Raw genomic sequence first — 6,654 nt, 5'->3', positions numbered from 1 at the left:
TAAACACCACTCATGGGGGGGGGGCCCTTTTTCCAAACCCAGATCTGGCCCTTGGGCTGGGGTTTGGAGAGCCCTTGTTAGACCTTGAAAACAATCTACCAACACCTACTCCATTGTTATTGTATTGTTTACATATTCTGTACTCTTGCTTTTATTGTGAAACATCTTAAGAGCTTTGTCAAAGACTGAATGGGGGAATAGAAAGAGATACTTATAGTTGCTCCACTAGGGCCTTCATCAATGTGGTACTGTAGTTATACTAGCCTTTAACATTTCTATAGAACTCTTTTTCATTTCATTTTATTTTTTTGCATATTTGAGGAGGCCCTCTGATGGGACATGAATCCTCAGCCTGTGCCCAATTTGGCCAAACTCTGGTGCCACCCCTAGGTATGGGTGTCTCCTCTCACAATTACCTACAGCAACTGTTACCCTGCACATGCCTGATCTTGTCTGATCTTGGAAGCTAAGCAGGGTCAGGCCTGGTTAGTACTTGGATGGGAGGCCGCCTGGGAATACCAGGTGCTGTAGGCTTATACCATAGTCTTTTGAGACTGAAGGTTGCCAACCAATCTCACAATTACACTCATGTTCCAAGCCACTGAATGCACTGACTTTGGCTGAGATCCTAAATGCACTTATCTAGGAGTAAGTCCTATTGAACTAATTAACTTACTTTTGAGTAGACATGCATAGGCTTGTGCTGTTAGTAACTGAAAAAGACTCCTTTGACCTCTTCCTGTGTAATAAGTCTGGTGGATATCAGAGAGGTCTTGTGGACCATATCATTTCAGAGTTCAGGTAGGGGCACAAGTATTTAATACCCCATCACCCCATGTAAAAACAGCTCTCTGTAAGTAAAAATTGTACATAATGGAGGAACCTTCTAGCTCAGCCCATTCCCTGTTCTATTTTCTCCTTGCCCAGAATTTCTCATCTAGAGAAACATTGAAAATGTGATTCTGTGATCTACACAGGCAGCAGGATGAGATGGTAGACTGGACTGTACCACACTGGACTACTGGTATAGAATCACATTTTCAGTCTTTCTCTGGATGAAAACTTCTGGACAAGTAGAAAATAGAACAAGGAATGGGCTGAGCCAGAAGATCTTTCTATGACTTATACGAGAGTCCTACTCTCATTTTTCCTCCGTACATCAGTTAAATGCACAGAAGCAGTAGGAGGATTATGCACAGTGGCTCTGTCCCCATCTTTCAGACATGCACCAGCCCCATCCTCTGGCCAGGCAGGGAGCAGAAAGTATGAATGATGCTGCATTTGTATAGACTTTGTATGTGCACTCAGTCACCCTGATCAAGCAGGGTTCCTGATCATGTGGACAATGCTGTGTGTACACAGAAGCCCCTTCCACAATTTCTGCTGAGCATGCAGTGATCAGGGATGGAGCCAAGTCCCACCCCACCCCCTTTCACATATCCAGTCAATGCATGCAGGGAAGGCATGAAAGGAACTCGTTCTGTTCTGCAAAGGTTGTCCCCGTTTTCTGGGGAACGGGAATCACAAATACACTGGACCGTACTACACCATATTCTGTATTCCTACTACAGTTGTGTGGCTAGTGAAACTGGCAGTTGATGGCTGTTAAACTACATGGAAAGCGTATTTCCAAAGCTTTGTTTACCAGACCACGTTAGATGACTTGATAGCAAAAAGGGACTAATTTACTACTGTGCTCTTTTCATGGTATTCTAACAATAGTTGCTGCTTAATAGCAGAGCAAAGAAAATCTATTTGGGCTTTAATTTGTAAAAGGTTTGCCAAAAGGGAATCATTATCGCTGATTATGATTTAATAAACAGAAACCTGAACCCAGGCCAGGTTCCTTCATGACTGCCAGAAACAACAGAAGGGAAAGACATAAGACCATGAATTTTTTTCCAGGTTGAACCAGAGCTTAACAGCCCAATCCTACCCACACTTTCCTGGGAGTAAGCTCCATTGACTTTAATGGAACTTACTTCTGAGTAGATATGCATAGGATTGGGCTGTAAGGCAGCGGGATGTCAAGCAACATATTTATTTGTTCGCTATTTCTTTGTAATGAAACAACCAAACATGTACATTTTGCCATCAGAGCTGTAAGGGCATGAGATTATCTGACCTAATATGGGAGTCGGCCATCCAAAACTGGTCAGATTGGGGAATAACAGTGAGAAGGCAGCTCAAACCCTTCAGAACAATGACTGCAAAAGCCATTGTATACTCCTTCCCTTCAACTGAGCTCCTACCTGGGGTCTATTTTTTGTTTTAATTAAACAATGACCTTTCTCTAATGCAGTTTAGAAGCTGCCTGTTTATTTCCTCTCAAGCAGCCAGCAGAGATCCTTCAACAGAATGGGCTGTAAAGGTAAAGAATGTGTGGGAAAGGATGTTGCAGCACAAAGGTCTTGACAGCCCTTTAAAATAGAGCTGCATTTATAGATGCTATAACTGGATAATGCAGAAAGCCAGCCTTCATGGAATACATCTCCTTTTTTTCCCCCCCATGAAGAAATCTTTTTGGTTGGTTGTCACATGCACAAATCAAAAAGAATATGCTGTATAAACTTCAGAGAGTGATGGCGTTTGTAAATCCAAGAGGTGTTTGCAAATGTGAAGTCATTCTAACATACACCTGGCAGTATGTTCATTCATCTTAAGACTGCATTCTCATTAGGCTTGCAGATGTAGGCTGATAAATGGATGCTGCAAACCAGGGCCAGTTCTACCACTAGGAAGGGAGATGTGTCCCAGAGATGTGCCCCACTGCAGTTGATGATGGATTGCACTGTACCACTCCAGGGGCAGAAAACAGTCAATTAGATCATGTTTCTCAATGTTTGTTCCCCACTGTACCACTTTGCATGGTCCACCTAATGGAAGTACCACTGGAAGTAACTGGCAATGATGTCATTGCCAGTTACTTCCAGATTGGGAGGCCAGACGCAATGTAACAAACAATGGTGAGAGGTTCTGTTACCAAAAAGGCTGCTTTGTTTAGGGGAATTAGTATATTAGCCTTTTGGAAACTTTTTGGGACCATAGGCTGGATAACAAGATAGCGTAGAGCAAAGAAATCCCTTGTTTAGCTTAAGGAGGAGACTGGGAGGAAGGTAACTTTCAATCAAAGGATTATATTTTTATTGCAAAAACACACAAAGGTAAACATAATACACATGGATAATTGATAAGTATAGATTTCTAGTACTTATGTATAGTGTACCTAGCTAGTGGTGGCTGCATGTGCTATGTATTTGGGTGCATCTGAAAAGGAATCAGAAACGGATAGGGTGTAGGGAAGTATTTAGGGGTTCCTTAATCTGCTAAACCCAGTTGCTGACTAAAGATGGGGGAGAAGGGAGGAATAGATAGGGAAGAAGGGAGGGAGTTTAGACGCCAGATATATTTACCTGTCGGGGGGGGCAGTTGGATGGGAAAGAGTCCCGTGTATGGCCACTCCGGCAGGAGGGCAGTCAGAGAGAGAGAGATGTGCTCTGAGTTCTCTCTCTTATAAGGGTTGTCTGACCTGGAAGTTGATTTAGAAATGACCGGAAGTATCCCAGAGCTGTGCACATGCTCAGTAACACCCAGGTGAAAAAAAAGGTGGAAGGTTCCAGAACTCAGCTATCAGCAAAGCCTGACTCTGGGGAAGGGAGGCAATCTGCATAAGGTGCTTAAGAGTGATAAAGCTACAACAAAAGAACAATAGACCTTTTCCTCTGGAGCAGGCTTGTTTTGCATAATCCTCAGGTGCAGGCTTGTTTTGCATAACCAGGAGGCATTCCTAGACTGGAGGAAGGGATGTAATCACAACTTGTGACCTTCACCAGGTTTCTTGGAAATTGGGCTTGTTTGCTTGGCCTGTATGATATCTTAGTCCATAATATATATACAAAAGCACAACTTGGAAGGGAAAAGGGGATTTTCACATAACAGTTCTGGGTGGATGGGATGGCTTTTTCTAGCGTGCAGAAAGTGCACACTGGAGCTCTGTCTACCTAGCTGAGCCTCCTACCATTGCTTGTCACGTTGTGTTGCTGGCCTTGCCACCAGACAGTGGGAGTCTGGGGGTCCTGCACATGCCACTGGACACCACCTCAAGTACCACTGGTGATACAAGTATCATGGATTGAGAAATGCTGAATTAGATGGTTTGTTATTCATTTTATAGTTTCATGGGGGAGAATATCACTATCTGATGGTGACATTCTGATGGCGATCCTATATCATGCACCACAAAGTCTTCACCCATCACTGCCCTAACATTCACTTTCCATTTGTACATATGATTTCTAGACATGGGCTTAAGACTTTAATCACCAAGTTCTGAGAGCTGCTGTGTGATTACAGCCAGTCAACGGTCAGGGAAAGGGCCCAACTCTAGTGCATATTAGAGTTGAGACTCTAGACTGACTAGAGATAGAATAAACAATGGAGATCTCGCCACAACATAGCAGCAGCCACTGGGGATTTCTTTCTGCTGTAAAACACCAGAAAAAAATGGGTAGTGCGAAGAGCTGCTCTGTGCATTTTTCTGGCCCGCTGGAGTTGCATAGCCTGGCACAACCCTGTATCAGATACATCCAGTGTGGCTGGGAGAAGAGGAGCAGTTGTAGTACATACAGGGCAGATCTAGGTTGCACTGCTCCCACTTTTGAACTTCCTTACATTATGAACTTTCTTCTCAACCAGGGGTGGGCAAACCCCAGTCCATGGGCCATTTTCAACCCTCAGGGACACCCAATCCAGCCTGCAGGGTGTCCCCAGTCTCCAATGAGCCTCTGGCCCATCAGAGACAGTTGGAACCTGTGCTGCCAGTCGCAAGCTGCGGACCAAGTTAGAGCAAGGCCTTTTATAGTCTCCATGTGTTTTCTGCTTTTCCCTGGCATTATTTTAAGCCACCCCCCAATTGCCTCTGAACAACTTGTGTCTCCATGTGTTTCTGGCTTGGTCTTCCTTGGTCTGTATGTTTTCACTGTGCAAGAGGTATGTGGCTAACAGTTCTGAAGGGGTTCTACATGCCTGTATTATAGTTCTCATGTGTATTAAAAATAAGCTCAGTAAAATTCATTGATTCATATAAGTTCTGTTTTGAATGTATTCATTTATGTAAATTTATTCAAATTTGAAATGTAAATGAATTCTTCGCCCCCCCCCCCCGGCCTTTGACACAGTGTCAGAGAGATGATGTGGCCATCCTGCCAAAATGTTTGCCCACCCCTGTTCTAAACCATCAAGTCAGGGGACAGGACAAATGCTTTGTGCTTTCTGTTCTCACACATCTTCATCCATCTGATTCAAAACAGAACTCTCGTAACTCTCTTCACTGGGAGAAGCACGAACTGCCACCACAGAGGGAGCTTGTGCATCTTCCCATGGGATGATGGGAAGAAATGCATGTTCAATTTTTTAAGAGATGGAGCAGCAGAGGAAAAAGAAGCAGCAGGCAGTGGTGCATCTGCATTGCCAGAGACCCTTCTTAGGATGCAACTGTCTGTGAAACAGTGGGCTGATTTGGACAATCACCCTATATAAAAAGAGACATGCATGTTCATGCTGTGTGCATATCATAGTCTAACTATCACTTCCAGGAAAAGATTTGAGAAGGCAGGGCAGGGGGGTAAAATCCCCAGGGCTGGGTTTCCAGGAGGCCAGGACAATGAAAAAATAAACTATAAAGTACAAAACAAATTTATTACAAAATAAATTTGGGCACTTCAATCTCAGCCTACCCAGAGATACATTTCCACTACAGCTTTAATCCACTTGTGATGCATTTCTGTTACTCCAATGCTTTACTCCAGGCACTTTGCCCCAGGCCCAATGGCAGCTCTCAGCAGCCTTGTCTGGGAGAGTCCAGAGCCATTTCTTTAAAGTCATGGAAGGTGGTGCATCCAGACTGCCCCTCTACACACACTCTTGATCCTATGTGTGTAGAGGAGGAGTTTGGACAAACTGCCCAGCATGCAAGGAAAAAAAAAAATCAGGTCCCAGACTTTCTAGGAAGTAAAAGGAGGGGCAGGATGAGAATGGATGTGTCTTATCACAAGGTTCAGGTGTTTGACCAAACTGGCCCTAAGAAATTTGTCACTGAGAACCAGATTACAGGAAAGGGAAGTTATTTATTTCACTGGGAAAGTTGCATGTGTAGCATTTTTGGAAAATACATCACTTGTTTGGATATTAAATATGGATTTTAGAACTCAACTTCCCTTTTTTAAAACCAAGGGGAATGGGCCAATAATTTTAATCTTTCAATCCTTCAAGCTGTCAGCCAGCTACTATACAAGCGGCCTGTTCATACACCTTGAGCTATTTTAAAATTTAATTTTTAATTAACAATACCAGTGAAATTGAAAAGTGCTCAGTGTTCCAGGAAAAAGGGAAGGGAACCTATCCCTGATCTGTCAAGGGAGCTTGTTCTGAATGAAACAAGTCACCAAAGTCTTGGCTAATACGAGAGATTTCAAGTGAGCGGGGATATAGATGAACCAATCTCCTCAGGCCCCTTGAGAGAAAACATTCTAAAATCAACTTCTCTGTCATAGACTGAATAATTATGAAAGGAAAAAATATCCCCAAGAAAATTAAAATGGTGAAGAAAGTTCATAATCAAAAAGTGTTTTCTCCTTGAAGCCCAAGGAAGTTGGT

At 43.3% G+C, this 6,654-nt stretch overlaps 1 pseudogene; it reads left to right on the top strand.

Moving 5' to 3' along the window:
• The first annotated feature begins 414 nt into the window (after nucleotides 1-414).
• On the top strand, nucleotides 415-534 carry LOC136654804 (5S ribosomal RNA; annotated as a pseudogene).
• Nucleotides 535-6,654: the final 6,120 nt, after the last annotated feature.

Source organism: Tiliqua scincoides, chromosome 5, assembly GCF_035046505.1.
Source record: "Tiliqua scincoides isolate rTilSci1 chromosome 5, rTilSci1.hap2, whole genome shotgun sequence".
Classification (NCBI taxonomy): domain Eukaryota; kingdom Metazoa; phylum Chordata; class Lepidosauria; order Squamata; family Scincidae; genus Tiliqua; species Tiliqua scincoides.
The sequence above is the reverse complement of the archived record's forward strand: the minus strand, read 5'-3'. Positions and strand labels throughout refer to the sequence as shown.